The sequence below is a fragment of the Squalius cephalus genome, assembly GCF_949319135.1.
Source record: "Squalius cephalus genome assembly, chromosome: 11".
NCBI classification, from domain to species: Eukaryota; Metazoa; Chordata; class Actinopteri; order Cypriniformes; family Leuciscidae; genus Squalius; species Squalius cephalus.
Genome location: NC_137132.1, coordinates 16,850,545 through 16,868,084, shown reverse-complemented (window position 1 = coordinate 16,868,084; position 17,540 = coordinate 16,850,545).

Genomic DNA, 17,540 nt, shown 5'->3' with positions numbered 1-17,540 from the left:
ATATAATAATAATAGAACAAGACTGGAAGGAAGTCCAGGAGTCTTGCTATCCTTTGATGGTGTAGTTGCAGTAGGTGATTTCACCCCTGAGATGCTTTTAAACGGTGCATGGGGAGACTGTGTGTACCGGTAACTGCATAATTGAAGACACTCACGCATTTAATTTAAGGATTTGGCGCAAAGTATGTGGAATCATGTTATATCCATTGCATTCCTCACATATAAATGTACAGTCAGTACACTGTGAGTCAATTAGATACATATTTACATGTAAGGCCTACAATACAATTGTTTTACAATAAAATCAAAATAAATGAAAAAATAAAACTAATAAAAAGCAGAGATATTAATGTCTAATTTGGGTTAGAATTTTTTTCAAGATTTTGCACGTTGCCGTTAAATGTGCGGTCAATCTGTGACCGTCACAATATACACATTTATTTTATATAAAATGTAATTTGTGAAATTGTAAAAACCTTTTTAACTCTAATGTTTATTATATTTACACACACATCTCTTTATCTCTCTCTCTCTCTCTCTTTTATATATATATATATATATATATATATATATATATATATTTATATATACACAAAAAGAGAGCGAGAATTCAGTTAAGATACAAGGTAATCCCGTTCTCCCTGGGAGATCACCGGCACAACATTTTCTTGCAATGGCACAGCCTTTTTAAATTGTCACCAATGAGACCACGAAGAGATTAAATTGTTTAATCCAACACCAATTCATACACAGCACAAAGTCAAATGAAGTCATTAGCTCTGCGTTAACAGCGGGGAAGCCAATTACAAACGGCAGCAAGAGCTCAGTAAAACATTACCTCTCGTGACTTCGATATACCACACAAGAACTCCAAATTCAATTCGGTTTATTCTCCAAAGAAGACTTGGAAAACCTGAAGCACCCACAGTAATGCAGCTACTCTTAATGCATTATTTATAGGTCTTAAGTTATTCATTAGACAAGACTGGGCACCATCCCATACTGTAGGTGTGGAAGACCATGAATATTAACAAGGGAGACTTGATATTTAAACATGGCATGGAATAAATCGCTGCAAGTAAATGCCAAGTAAATAGCACAGCACGTTAGTTACAGTGTGCTGCTGCTTGCCAATGCCTGTTATTCTAAAGCATGACCTTTCCATTGCAAGATTGCTACTTTCTCTTGGTTTTTGAAACACTTTGGGAGTTAAAAAAAAAATGCATTAATAAATAAAATTATGAATAAAAAACGAGCAGACCCAGGCTGAGTTATTTCTCCACAGTCAAACAGTAACAATAGGCTCAGGCCATAGAGCTGTAAGTCCACATGTTAGCCAAGTCAATGTCCAAAAATAATGGAAAGATGTCCTTATCTTTAAAGAGTGCAAAAAAATGCAAAAGAAATTTAATTTGAACAGCAACATACAAACCTTTAAAGATGCCATATGATGCTATATTACAAAGTCTTGATTTTGTTTTGGGGGTTTAAAAGAATAGGTTTTCATGCTTGAATGTTCAAAAATATATCCCTGATGTCCTTACACAGCTCTCTGGTCTTGGCCATTGTGGAGAGGTTGGAGTCTGTTTGATTGAGTGTGTGGACAGGTGTCTTTTATACAGGTAACGAGTTCAAACAGGTGCAGTTAATGCAGGTAATGAGTGGAGAACAGGAGGGCTTCTAAAAGAAAAACTAACAGGCCTGTGAGAGCCGGAATTCTTACTGGTTGGTAGGTGATCAAATACTTATGTCATGCAATAAAATGCAAATTAATTATTTAAAAATCATACAATGTGATTTTCTGGATTTTTGTTTTAGATTCAGTTGAAGTGTACCTATGATAAAAATGACAGACCTCTACATGCTTTGTAAGTAGGAAAACCTGCAAAATCGGCAGTGTATCAAATACTTGTTCTCCCCACTGTAAGAAGAATCCTGTAACTCCCTCTGGAGTGGACTTTGTGCCTTGTAACTTTGCAGACCTTTTTCGAGCACAAACAGAAACTTTACAAACTAAAGAAAGTTGAAAATGTAAAAAAAAAAATTGTAATAGGTCCTCTTTAAAAAAAGACCAACTGTGAGCTACGAGATTGTTAATAGGTGGTATATGGTTTTGTTGAAGCCATATACACTCACCGGCCACTTTATAAGCTACACCTTGCTCGTACCCCTTGGCTTCATAACTGTCCATCGTAGATTCAACAAGGTGCTGGAAACTATTCTGAGATTTTGGTCCAAATTGGCATGATAGCATCACGCAGTTGCTTGTCCAAGAATGGTGAGCCTGTGTGAATTGTAGCCTCAGTTTCCTGTTCTTAGCTGACAGGAGTGGCACTGGTGTGTCTTCTGCTGTTGTAGCTCATCTGCTTCAAGGTTTGACATGTTGTGTGTTCAGAGATGCTCTTCTGTCGACCTCGGTTGTAATGAGTGGTTACAAGTTACCATTGCCTTCCTTTCCGCTTGAACCAGTCTGGCCATTTTCTTCTGACCTCTGGCATCAACAAGGCATTTTCGCCCACAGAACTGCCACTCACTGGATATTTTCAGTTTTTCGGACCATTGTTTGTAAACCCTAGAGATTGATCTGCGTGAAAATCCCAGTAGATCAGCACTTTCTGAAATACTCAGACCACCAACAACCATGCCACGTTCAAAGTCACTTAAATCACCTTTCTTCCCCCTTCTTGCTCAGTTTGAGATCATCTTAACCATGTCTACATGCCTATGTAGCACACGTCAAATAATATTGAACTTGTTACTAATATTCACTATAGGCCAGTAGGTTCGACTATGGAGGTGTAATAATGACAACACTGGTTAAATAATAAAGTAAATCTTTGTATTTAAATGAATGATTGGAAGTAATTGTTGATATTCAAAAAATAAAATAAATTGAAATAAATTAAATAAACAATTTGTGACAGTCTTTTGATCAATATCAAACCACAGTTATATGGATTAAATTCACAATCAATGAACAATTTCACTTGACTCTGTTCGTTCAATTAGTTGGATGCACCCTCTAGGCTATAAGAATATCCTAAAATACTACACCTTCAAAATCAATATCAAATACAACCCTATAAACCTTTACAAATGGTCACAATTGTAAATGTTGACAACTCACTGAATCACATTCAAAAATAAACTCAAACGAATTGAACAAAATACAAATAAACAGTTCAGTAGACAGCAGTTCAATGAATCAGTTCAAAAGGTTGCTTGAAAAGTTCAGTTCAAGTTCGTTTAGAGGCTCAGATTCAAAAATTCGTTTCAAAAGATTCAATCCAAAAGATTCGATTCAAAAGATTCGATTCAAAAGATTCAGTTCAGAGAATCCAAAGTTCCTTAGAATCGTAAAATGATTCTATAGTTTCAAAGAAAAATCTGTTGTGCAGAAAAATAAAATACTCTGAGCAGACTTTCAAAAACAAAGCTCAGTCCTGTTTAGGAAAAAAAACTATCAGGCAATCAGAACTTTCCTACCCGAATCCACAGGTGTTGATTAGAACTCAAATCTGAAATCATTCAATGTTCATCTCACTGGGAAGGCTCGCCATCTTAGATCGTTGCGCCGAAATGAACGCAGTTCCAGCAGGACAAAAAAACCCGACCAAATCCAAAGAAAATAGATCATATAAATGTCTCTTTTTCAATCCTCTCTGTCGATCTGAACTTTTACAAAAAGTTATGCTGCTGCTCGTCTCGCAGTAACGCAGAGAATGTAAAATGGCTTCCCCCATACAGAAACTAACGTGGTGGGGCGGGACATCAACAATAAATCTCACGCAATTGGACAATCATTAAGATGTCAATCATCACACTGAAATGCGTTTCTTTTTGATTTTATAATTTTTCTTGCACTCTTTAATAATTTCTGGTTAGTTTTAACAACTCTTTATTTAATTCCTCTTTATAATTAATTTGTTTAATTATAAAGGGTTACATTCTCCCCTCTTAAAGATAAGCAAGTCTCTTTGCGTTTTGTCCTGTACTTGACCCTTCAGTAACTCTTGGGCAGCACTAAATCAGTTATAGGTATATCAGCAAGACTCATTGAATTAACTACTGCCTCACTCAATGACTGGAACAAGTTTTGGACTACTGAGGTAAGGGGATTACCCAACTGTGGGTAATGGAATTTCTTTGGAGGTTTTTGGACCCTGTTTGATCTTCTTAGATTTTGATCTACACTTGATCTTGCATATGCATTAACTGGTTCTGTTTCTTCTTCCAGATCTTGAGCATCCGTGGATATATCTTTTTCCTCCTCATCACCAGTTGGATCGGATGAAGGTAAGTATCCTCCTTCAATTTCATTTCCTGTTGGTATAGTTTCTTGTACTTCAGGATCTGCAGGTTCATACATTTCTGTCACCTCTCCTAAACTTTCATCCAGTGGAAGAATGTTAGCTGGACCGTTCACAGTCTGGGGTAATTCTGTTTCATGAGGTAGTTCTGGTTCCTGAGGTAAGTCAGATCCCTGAGGTAAGTCTTTTTCTTTCCCATCAGCCGCTTTTGACTTCGTGGTGTCATATGCATAGATAATCTTTGTTTTTCCAACAGGAATTCTACTGAATATGCAAATTTCATCCTCTGAATCTGATTGTTCCTCATTTAACAGTTCTCTCTTTCTTTGGCTTCGTGTCTTAGGCTTGGAGATGTTTACTGGGTCGGGAACACTCTCCTCAGAAGAAGTAAGGAAACCACAAGGTAATAGTAGATCCCTGTGCAACACTCGTAGAGGAACATCCTTATCTTGTGGACGAACTTTATAAACTGGCAGGTCTCCTACTCGTTCCACTACTATATGGATAGTAGATTCCCACTTGTCTGCGAGTTTATGTTTTCCCCTGATTCGGACGTTCCTCACTAGGACTTTATCTCCCACTTCAAGAGTTGACTCTTTCACTCGTTTGTCGAACCTGTCCTTATTCCTTCTTGCAGACTTTGAAGTGTTTTGAGTGGCGATACGGTAACTCTCCTCAAGTCTGGCTTTGAGACTTTGAACATATTTGGAATGCGACTCATGGACAGGTTTTTCTACGGGTAGCCCAAAGGCTAAATCGACCGGTAGTCTGGGTCGCCTCCCAAACATGAGCTCATAAGGCGTGAATCCAGTTGTCTCGTTTTTTGTGCAATTGTAGGCGTGCACTAATGGTTTCACAAAGTCGTGCCAATGTGACTTATCCTGTTCCTTCAAGGTACCCAACATGTTTAGGAGTGTCCTATTGAAGCGCTCAACGGGATTACCGCGAGGATGATAGGGAGTTGTCCGTACCTTGTGAATTTTTGCCATCTCGCAAAGCTCTTTGATGAGTTTGGATTCAAAGTCGGCTCCTTGATCGCTTAGTATCCTCTCCGGGAAACCATAGTGGACAATGAATCCATCCCAAAGGCACTTAGCCACAGTCCTGGCTTTCTGGTTGTTGGTGGGTATGGCGACCGCATACTTGGTGTAATGATCCGTCATGACAAGTACATTCTGGACATTACTTCGGTCTGGTTCGATGGAAAGAAAGTCTATACAGAGCAACTCAAGGGCCCGTGTAACCTGGATGTTGACCAAGGGGGCAGATCTCTCTGGCAAAGCTTTCCGCATCACGCACCGTTCGCAGGTCTTAACCTTCCTCTCAACATCAGCACTCATCTTTGGCCAATAAAAGCGAGAACGGACAAGGTCGAGGGTGCGATCTACTCCCATGTGGCCCATCTGATCATGCAGGCTCTCCAGCACCATAGCACGGAACTTAACAGGTAACACCAATTGGTAAGTTGTTTGATCATCCCACTGCCGTCGTCTGTACAGAATTCCATCTTTTAGTTCCAAGCGGTTCCACTCCCTCAACAACAAGGAAATGTCTGGACATTCATACCTCACTGCCCGGCACGGCATTTGACCTTCTTCCAGGTGACTGATGACTTGGTTCAGAATCACATCTTCCCTTTGTTCACGTTTCAGGTCTATGTCAGTTAAACCGGGTACTGCAGACTCATCTTCAGTCAGGTCTTGAGTAAAGCAACCAGGAATCGCATCCTGCTCCATTGCCAGGGACTCCACTAGAGCATGAGGAGTTCCACATCCTTTCTGAACCAGATGCTTGTCCCACACAGCTTGTACAACAGCACAGTCCATGACAAAACCTTCATCTCCACCCAGATGCTTGGCGGCGAATTGCTGTATCCGTTCAAGTTCCTTTTGTGATACCATGTCATTGATCAACTCGCCATGGGGACGTCTTGATAACCCATCCGCATCTTGGTTTTGCTTCCCTGATCTGTAGGTCAGATCAAAGGAGAAAGTAGCTAACGCTGACAGCCAACGATAACTTATGGCATCAAGCTTTGCGGAAGTTAGGATGTAAGTAAGAGGATTACTGTCAGTTATGACAGAGAAGTGATTGCCATACAAGTAGTCAGAGAATTTCTCGGTCACTGCCCACTTTAAAGCAAGAAACTCCAACTTATGGGCGGGATATCGAGACTCACTTCTGGAAAGACCTCTACTGGCGAAAGCTATGGCTTTTTTTTCTCCATCTTGCTCCTGATATAATGCAGCGCCAAGACCTATGGTGCTCGCGTCTGTGTGGAGGATGTAAGGTAAGGTCGGGTCTGCAAAACCAAGCACAGGTGCACTAGTAAGTTTGGAGATAATTGTGCTGAATGCTTCATCACAAGCAGTTGTCCATCGGCTCCCAAATGACTCTTTTGGGTTAAAATAGCTTCCTTTCAACTCACTGTTCATGGTCTTACAATTCAGTGGGGCATAACCAGCAGTTAATTCATTTAGGGGTTTCACTATCTTGGAATAATCGCGGATGAACCGTCGATAGTATCCCGAAAATCCCAAGAATGATCTTAGCTCCTTTAGGTTCTTTGGTTTTGGCCAGGTCTTAAGAGCACTGATCTTTTCAGGATCTGTCTGGACTCCTGTCTCTGAAATTATGTGGCCAAGGTACCGGACTGAAGTTTGGAAGAACTTGCATTTTTCTGGGGATAACTTCAACCCATACTCTCTTAGTCTTCTCAGTACTTTTAGAAGCCGTTCTTCATGCTCCTCAGGGGTCTGGGAAAACACTATTAAGTCATCAAGGAACACCAAGACCTCTGTGAGATGTAGATCCTCCATACACTTTTCCATTAATCGTTGGAATGTACTTGGTGCATTGGTAATTCCTTGAGGCATCCGATTAAATTCCCAAAATCCTAAGGGACAAGAGAAAGCGGTTTTGTACTTGTCAGACTCCTCCATTTCTATCTGGTAATAACCAGACTTTAAGTCCAGGACAGAGAACCATTGAGAACCTGTCAAGGCTGAAAAAGACTCCTCAAGGTTCGGCAAAGCGTAGGAATCCTTCACAGTTTGTGAATTAAGCTTCCTGTAATCCACACATAGTCTTACGTCGCCATTCTTCTTACGTACGACTACGATTGGGGATGCAAAAGGAGACTCAGATTCCCGGATGACTCCTGACTCTTTTAACTCTTGCAAATGGCGTCTGACAGCAGCCAGGTCATGAGGATGGATAGGGCGTGCCCTTTGCTTACAGGGAGTTTCGTCAAACAGCTTGATGTGATGCTTTACTTTGGATGTTCGTCCAAAATCAAGGTCATGTTGCGCAAAGACATCAGACATATCACTGAGCTTCTTACTGATCCTATCCCTCCACTCTTTGGGCAACGGTGAGTCGCCAAAGTCAAAAGTAATCACTGCTTCGGAACAGCTCTGACCAGCAGGTACAGATTTCACCTCGCGTTCTTGAGGGATGATACTCTCGATGGCATGCATCTCAGCAACCACAGCATTTGGCTGCAGGACTACATCCCGATGAGACTCATTCCGTAGCTGGACATTCAGCTTTTGCGTTGGAAACGATGGCACTTGAACTACACCTCTTCGGAAAAGAACACCTCCAGGAAGGGAAGAGTTTGATGGGGGCTCCAGAAGAACACATTCTTTAGTGGTTAAGCACTCCACATTTGCTTTTCCACAGAGAGCAACTGTCTGCTGTGCTGGAATGACGACGGGCTCCTTGCTTTGTAGTCTCACCAGTCCAAGGCATCCATTGGTATTCTGTTTATGCCGTAATTCCAGAGTTTTAAGCACAGCACAGTACCCGTATCGTGGAGAATGGTGTTCAAGGATATTCAAGTCAGAACATTCAGTATACAAAGAATCAAGCGTATTCATCCCGATTAAGACTTGAGATTGTTTTTCAGATTTGAAGTCAGGAACGACTAGTGCCAGCGTGGAAATTTCAACCTCAGATCCGACCATGTCTTCTGGAAAAGTTATTGGAATTTCTACATATCCTTTGTATGGAACTGGCTGACCATTTGCTCCAGTGACCTCAAGCAGAAGATTCAGGGGCTTAATGGGATGATTAATCAAACAAGCTTGGTAGAAGGACCAAGGAACTGTGGTCACCTGCGACCCTGTGTCAAGTAAGCAGTGACATTCAGTACCTGAAATGTTGACTTGCGCTGTACACTTGGATCCGACCAGACGATGAATACGGAATTTGTGGTGTGGAGTAGATTTGTGGTGTGGGCCTGAGTTTATTCTGGGGGGACTACTTTTAGGTTCACTAGTTCCAGTTTGTCCCGCAACTGGAACTGTTAGGCGTTTAAAGAAACGGCACCAACATGACTGTTCTCTCTATCCCACTCCTGTTGCTTCAACCGCAGTTCGTCTCTTTTCTTTTCAACAAGCCTGGGGTTTGGAGAATTTTCGCAGGTTACAGATATGTGGCCATCTTCACCACATCTGAAGCAGTAACCAGGGCGTGGTCTGGATTTCGTGACAGGATCACCAGTTGACTTGAACGCTTGTTTAGCAAACTCAGGAGTGGTGAAAGAGGGTGATGTCTTATGCTTGGGTTTGACAGTCTTTCTGGGCTTTGGAAGAGTCAATGAAGTTAACTGTTCCTTTAACTCAGCTATTTGCTTCTTCAATTCAGCGGTCTCAGACAACAACTTTGCCTCGTGATGGGATTTGCTTGAAATGGCAGTCTCTTGGCTATAAGCATGAGCAGATCTAGGTGACGCTTGAGGTTTCTGCTTAAAAGCATTGGTGTGGCTTTTCATGCGCAACCATTTCTGTGCACTCTTGTCTTCTCTGGTTCTAAGGGAACGCAGTAAGTCTTGGAACTCGATAGGGTCGTCTCTACGAGTTTCGAGACGAAGCTCAGAGATAAGCAAGTCATCCCAGCAGCCTCTGCAAAACTGCCGCAGAAGATGATGGTTGGCCTCAGATGATTTAATTCCACCTCCCCTGACTGCCTTACTCAGAGCAACTTGAAGCCTTTGGAGATAGCTAGATGCTTTCTCCCCATCATTCTGAAATGTGTTCATGAACTTTGAGAACAACTCATCACCATCATCGATTGCACCATAAGCTGCATCAAGCACATTAAGGTAAGCTCTGGGAGAAGCACGAGGCCCTAAAGACTTAACGATATCAGTGGCAGGAGGTAAGAGACTCTCCATAATTCTCCTTACTCTTTGTAAGTCAGACACAGAAGGGTCATCAAAGAGTAATTCAACATTACACCGCCAAGTGTCGTAATCGGATTCATTATTGGGCTGGGGAATTCTCCCTGAGAAAGGGCGGAGCCTAACTACAGCAGTAGATGGAATTGCTGCAGCAACTTCGCTCTTAACTATATGCTCCACAATAACTTTCTGCACCTCAGCAGGATTGAGCTGAACGTGACTCATGGTGCCTGACAACCGTTTTTCAGATCTTGGTAAGTCATCTTGATCATGTGTTGGCTCATTGAGAAGGGAACAAGGACTCTGGACATTCCTCTTGGATGCATTCTGCTCTTTAATGGAATTGAGCTCATCAAGTGCAGGCTCATCTGCATCCATCTCATCTGGAATTAAAGAGCTTGAGATCTGAGAGAGTTCTTCTCGTAGCAGAGCATTGAAGGATTTTCCACTTTGCTTAGCAATGGTTTTCAGGGTGGATAAGTAAGAGGTTGTGGCACCAAAACTCTCCTCACAAGAGTAGACACTGCTCAGGGCTCTTATCTGGTAAGTTAATCTTGGGTCGTCTTTACCTGTGTAGTTAAGGGGTAGCAAGGGACTTATTGATTCAATAGCTGATCCAAAGTTGTACTCTACAATGGTGTGGTCATGATACTTGGACTCAGGATCATTAATGGGAAGGACTCTTGAGATGGAACCATGACGTTTTAGAAGATCAAGGACCTCTTCATCCTCAAGAGTGTTAATTGGTCCACTGACTAGAAGAGCATTTACAATTTTGACACTTTCCTTCTGTACTATTTCCATGTCCTCAATGTCAATTTACTTGCCACACTAATAAACTGATTTGAATGTCTCTTTCGTCTATTTTTGCTTTTTGGATGTTAAGTAGGAGTAAAGCTATTAATTACACCTCCTGGCTGGCTCGCCACTTTATTGTAGCACACGTCAAATAATATTGAACTTGTTACTAATATTCACTATAGGCCAGTAGGTTCGACTATGGAGGTGTAATAATGACAACACTGGTTAAATAATAAAGTAAATCTTTGTATTTAAATGAATGATTGGAAGTAATTGTTGATATTCAAAAAATAAAATAAATTGAAATAAATTAAATAAACAATTTGTGACAGTCTTTTGATCAATATCAAACCACAGTTATATGGATTAAATTCACAATCAATGAACAATTTCACTTGACTCTGTTCGTTCAATTAGTTGGATGCACCCTCTAGGCTATAAGAATATCCTAAAATACTACACCTTCAAAATCAATATCAAATACAACCCTATAAACCTTTACAAATGGTCACAATTGTAAATGTTGACAACTCACTGAATCACATTCAAAAATAAACTCAAACGAATTGAACAAAATACAAATAAACAGTTCAGTAGACAGCAGTTCAATGAATCAGTTCAAAAGGTTGCTTGAAAAGTTCAGTTCAAGTTCGTTTAGAGGCTCAGATTCAAAAATTCGTTTCAAAAGATTCAATCCAAAAGATTCGATTCAAAAGATTCGATTCAAAAGATTCAGTTCAGAGAATCCAAAGTTCCTTAGAATCGTAAAATGATTCTATAGTTTCAAAGAAAAATCTGTTGTGCAGAAAAATAAAATACTCTGAGCAGACTTTCAAAAACAAAGCTCAGTCCTGTTTAGGAAAAAAAACTATCAGGCAATCAGAACTTTCCTACCCGAATCCACAGGTGTTGATTAGAACTCAAATCTGAAATCATTCAATGTTCATCTCACTGGGAAGGCTCGCCATCTTAGATCGTTGCGCCGAAATGAACGCAGTTCCAGCAGGACAAAAAAACCCGACCAAATCCAAAGAAAATAGATCATATAAATGTCTCTTTTTCAATCCTCTCTGTCGATCTGAACTTTTACAAAAAGTTATGCTGCTGCTCGTCTCGCAGTAACGCAGAGAATGTAAAATGGCTTCCCCCATACAGAAACTAACGTGGTGGGGCGGGACATCAACAATAAATCTCACGCAATTGGACAATCATTAAGATGTCAATCATCACACTGAAATGCGTTTCTTTTTGATTTTATAATTTTTCTTGCACTCTTTAATAATTTCTGGTTAGTTTTAACAACTCTTTATTTAATTCCTCTTTATAATTAATTTGTTTAATTATAAAGGGTTACACCTATAAGCATTGAGTTGCTGCCATGTGATTAGCGTTAACAAGAAGTTGAACAGGTGCACCTAATAAAGTGGCTGGTGAGTTAGCAAATAACGTAATTGAGTCAAAATACTTAAAGGGATAGTTCACACAAAAATGAAAATTATCCCATGATTTACTCTCCCTCAAGCCATCCTATGTATGACTTCTTTCAGACGAACACAATCTGAGTTATATTAAAAAATATCATTGCTCTTCCAAGCTTTATAATGATAGTGAAGGGTGGTCCTGATTTTGAAGTCCAAAAAAGGGCGTCCATTCATCATTGAAGTAATCCATGCGACTCCAGGGGGTTCATAAAGGCCTTCTGAAGGAAAGCGATGGGTTTTTGTAAGAAAAACACCCATATTTAAAACTAAAATAACTAGCTTCTGGGATACGCCTAAGCAAGTCGACTTGCATCAAAAGAGTAACCCCTGAAGCGATGTATGACGTAGGATGTAGGAGTCACGTAAGCTTTGACACCTCTCACGGTTCAAACAAATAGGGCTGGGCAGCAAACTCAAGCTCCTCTTCTCTTATATCCAAATCCTCAGACGTTTCTCTTTAAAAATTCTCATTTTAGACTTCTAATTTGTGACTGGTTTGTTTCTATCCACTGCGCTTCCGCGTTTGTCAATATGTCATGCGTCAGGTCAAAGGTTACTCTTTCGCCGTAAATCAATACGTACTGCCGTCTGTAGGAAGCTAGCTATTTTAGTTTATAATGTTTTAAATGTGAATATTTTTCTTACACGGACGCATCGCTTCGCTTCAGAAGGCCTTTATTAACCCCACAGAGCCGTGTGAATTACTTTTATGATGGATGAATGCACTTTTTTTGGGCTTCAAAATCTCATCCTCCATCCACTGCCATTATAAAGCTTGGAAGAGCCAGGACATTTTTAATACATCTCCGATTGTATTTGTCTGAAAGAAGAAAGTCATATACACCTAGTATGGCTTGAGGGTGAGTAAATCATGGGGTAATTTTAATTTTTGGGTGAACTATTCCTTTAAATATAAAAAAATATGTGCGTGTATTTGGTTTGGTTCATGACTCTATAACTCTTTAACAAAGACCTTTTAAAAATCCCCATGAGAAAAATTAATGGGCAAAATACTTTAAAAAGTGGCAAGTCACTGTTACACTATTATTGATTACACATGGATAAAAAATACAGATATGTGCCGAATAACATATCACTATTTAGTTTTGGTCAACAAATATTTTCCTATCCCTATGTGGAATTGGCTTTTACCTTTCCACTGAGCTAAGAAAATACTGCAATTCCCTGATGAGTCTGCATCGCAAGAAGTGGTGTGACAGCACTTTTATCCCACAGGCAGTAAAATATTTGCAGCATCATTTTCTCCACTCAAATAGTTATTGATGTTGAGACATGGTGATGTTCATGAGATTGTCCTGACACTGCAGTTTAAACACTGCTGCCAGGCAGTAAACCCTTAATATGCTTAAGAAGCCTGTCATACATCATGTCACGGGGAGACAGTACGTGCCCATGCCACAAAAGGAAATAAACTTTCACTACCTACAGATGGTGATTCTGGGGTCCCAGCAAGGCCTTGGCTCAGAAAGAGCAGAAGGCACTGTCTTACTTCACTAGCTGTGTTTTTGCCCAGATGCGGGCCCAGTCAGCAGGCTTTTACGGTCACCGATGTAATTATACAGCAGCTTAGCAGCTCAAACAATGAAACAGCCTGTTCACCATTTACAGCCTCCCAACTCCCACTCATAAAATAATATGCCAAAATCAATAAGCTTCCAGATATGTCTCGGAAGGCTGATACATCTCGGCGAGAGTACCATTCTGATGGAGCACAAATCCATCCTAACAAGCTGGGGGGGGAAGAGAGGGGTTAATTGGCATGTTGGAGCTGTCCTTCAAAAGCTGGAGAGTGAACAGAACCAACTAAAGATGAATGAGACTGAGGGGGTGTCTTGATCATGCCGAGACGGCGTAACAACACAATAGCTCTCTGTCAGATGCATGTCTTTCTGCCACGAGTTTCCAGTTATGGTCGGCCAAACCTAATTATGTAAGATGAATAATTATCTGTAATATTTAGAAATCAAATCTGATCTGATTATATGCAGTAGTCAAGCATTGTTGTATTGGCAAGGAAAAGCATTTGCCATACCTCCATCAGAAGGGGGGGGGGGGGGGTCTATGTCAGGGCGGTCTGTTGGTTGTGCTCACTGGCAGTGGTAGAGCGGCTCCCAGAGAGAATAGTGTAAATCTACAATAATTTTATTGACTGGTCTAAATGTATTATTATTAGTAGTAGGCTATTACTATTATTATTATTATAAATTACAATGCTGCCACTTCTTCTACTATTATTATCATGAATATTATTGTTGTTACTACCACTACCACTACTACTACTATTATTATTGTTATTATTAGTAGTAGTAGTATGAATACTACTTCTACTACATCTCTATTACTATTACTATGATTGTCTCAAATTGCCTCTATCTATATCACTAAAATATCTCATTGCTTAAACTTACCAATGTACCTGTATACATCACTATATCGATATATTTATATCTAGCTGTTTTCTTTCGTTTTGTGTGTGTGTGTGTGTGTGTGTGTGTGTGTGTGTGTGTGTGTGTGTGTGTGTGTGTGTGTGTGTGTGTGTGTGTTCTGTTTATGTCTTTCTCTCTTCTGTATGTGTATATGTCATTGATCTTTTATCTTGTATAAGCTACTATGTTTTGTTAACTTGCAATTAAAAAATTAAAAAAAGAACCAGCCATACTGGCTGTCGTTTCTATAATGCCACAAACAGATTAGTAACTATTGAAATCAAAATATTTTATCTTCAGTAGACCTATTTGCATACTAAACACAAAAGGCACTCTACCAAGCATGTCTGTGGGGAAGATCAGACTACATCTGTCCCTGACAGGCCTCAGCGGCAGGGGACAGGACCATCTGACCCTCTCCAGACCTGACCATCCACAGGATCCATCTGCTCAGCCTGCAACTGACTCCACAGTACCATGTTACACACATAGGAACCCAGTCACAACCCTGCCAGGCACAGCACTCTCTCTTTGCTTCGGCCTGTTCTCATATTCATCTGCTCAAGACTCCTATAACAAACTAAATGTACAGTATAATAGGAATGACCCATTCACACTTATCTTACTCACCTCCATGTCACCTGTCCCTTCTGTCCTGCTACTCGTCTCTCTTTCGTTGACCTGACTTTTAAAACAAACATGCATTACACATTCAATATAGCCTACTAACAGTCAGTTTACCACGTTTCTCAACACAACTTTGTGGTCAGTTTGTCACAACAAACAACTCTCAACAAACTGCTGTTTAGATTTTTCTTGGACAAGTAAACCATAAATCAATATATCCGTCCTGTCTGAAACATATTAAAACATTGTTAAAATTGTTTTAAAAAAGTATACAAAAATGAACAATTAGCTTTGTAAAATCATTCAATTGATGTTACAACAAGCAACTAGCTACTGGTCAAAACGTTTGCTTCTAAAAGTGAACAATATAATTCCCATATAGGTCATTTGCTTTATATTGCCTTACACAACAGTTTAATCTATTGTTTTATGCAACAGTTTAATGTAAAAAGTAAATTTGAATAAATAAATAAATATAGAGTAAATTACCTCAGACAAACAAATAATCCAAAACATTAAGCTTGAAAGTCTGGAACGGGGAGTGGAACGGAGCGACAATAGATATTCCCTATGTGTTCTGAAATAACTTCACTCCAGATTTTGTGTTTCACTGTTGAGAAAAACCTGAAAGCAAACACAAAAGATGGAGACACTGGCTTTCCAAAGTCCGATTATCGCACTACTAGATAAACTCTCATAATTTAGAACACAGAAAAGACATCCTTAACGAACCACAGCAGGCACTACAAGCATGTAGTAACTGCGACCCCATAGTTTCGATTAACTAGCTTATGGTGTCCGGATCATGAACGAATCGTTCTTTTCAATGAATCTGTTGAACCGATTCAAAAACTGTCAGAATGATTCGGACCGAATCGTTGCGTGCGTGCGCATCTCAAGTCAAGCCCAACTTGATATGTGAGAGAGCTGATAATAAGATAACTGTCTTGGAAGCAGGCACGTGCACACATAGACATCAAAGGGGGCTTGAGCACCTGCCCTTTTTATTCCTGGAGAGAAAGTGCCCTTTTTTCTGGGGTGCTTTTTTTTTTTTTTTTTTTTTTTGAAAAATAATATATATTCCTGTTTGCGTACAGCTTCCCTGTCAAACAAATATATTTATTGAAGAATAGTATATCTAAATATCAGGGCAGGAGTTCTGAAGCGCTCCCTCTCTCTCTTTCTCTCCCGATTAAAACGCGATTGTATTGCTTCCGCTAAAGAAAATAGTACGCTCCGTCTCTACGGTTAGAGTCCATAGCAACGCTCTGTTTTTCATGGCAACGGTCTGTTATACTCCGCACAGCGGTCTGTTATCAAGAAATAACAGACCGCATTCTACATTGGAATTCAACCAAGCCATGTAATAAAATAAGTTAGTAATAAAATAAGCATATATCACCACCAGGTGATATGCTTTAGTTATTTTGTTTATCCTATTTACCTGCATTGCCCTGTCAATTAGATGCAAATGTGCGCATTTTAACTAGTTGACGCCTAATTTGCATACAGAACGTCCCCAGTTAATGACTTAATTACATCAAGAGTCTTTCCCCCTGAAATTTAGAAATCTAAATTGGTGAATTTAGAAGAAATCTACAGATGCAAACAGATGGAGGATACACTCTAAAAAATGTAGTAAATCTGAGTAACTGCATCTGGTACTTAAAACTGAGTAGAAATAAGTTAACATTAAACATTAAAAATAACAATATTTATAAATTAACTTTTTATTTATGAGTAATTTAACTTTTTGTTATTTCCTCTAAACCTTTATAAAATAGTATTCCATACAACCACAAATACATACATGACATTGGCTTTTATTGAATTTTTACTCAATTATTTTGGTAAGTTTAATTCAAACAATCAAGTAAGATTTTCAGAGATTTTATTAAGTTAATAAAGTTAAATCTTTCTGTAATATTTACTAAGCCACAGAATATTTTTAAGAGTGTAGTAGGTTTAAAACAAACTCCATCTAAATGTGGATTTTGAAGGTTTTATTTGATGATACAGTCCTCCCTGCTCCTCAAATGTGAAACTAAGTCCATGTCAGTCACCATCAGTTATTGTGTATGTGTCACATGCATAGCAATAATAATATGAATGTATTTGATTAAAACATTAAGGCAATTCAGTATTCTGATGCTTGGTTGTGTGAAGCTAAAAAGTTATTTTGCTTGTGAAACAAAAAGTATTTAAACAATTAATAAATATATACTTGAAACTAGTAGCATAGAAAATGTTTTCAAAACATGCACATTGTGGAATGGTTTCCTTTGCTGCTCTATAAACCTAGTGAATACTAAGGAGACATGGTTTCTGTGTGAACTGATTATTTTGTAGACATCTTATTTTGTAGACATCTGAAAATGAACAATTGCATGAGTTTGAGGAAGATAAAATTAATTAACTTTTTAAATTAATTTTTTAAAAAGGAAGTTAGTTGTGTTAATATATATACTTTTTTGTTTAAAAAAAGAAAAAAAAAATACGTAATTATGAGAAGTGCCCTTTATTTCACTTGAGCCCCTGCCCCTCAAAATGTCTGTGCACGTCCCTGCTTGGAATGAACTTGGTATAGTCTACTGGAACTATGTTGACGAAATGATTAAGATTATGATACTGTTTTCAACAATCATACAGAACATTGGTTTAAGTAGCATTTTATTAAAACCTGCAACAC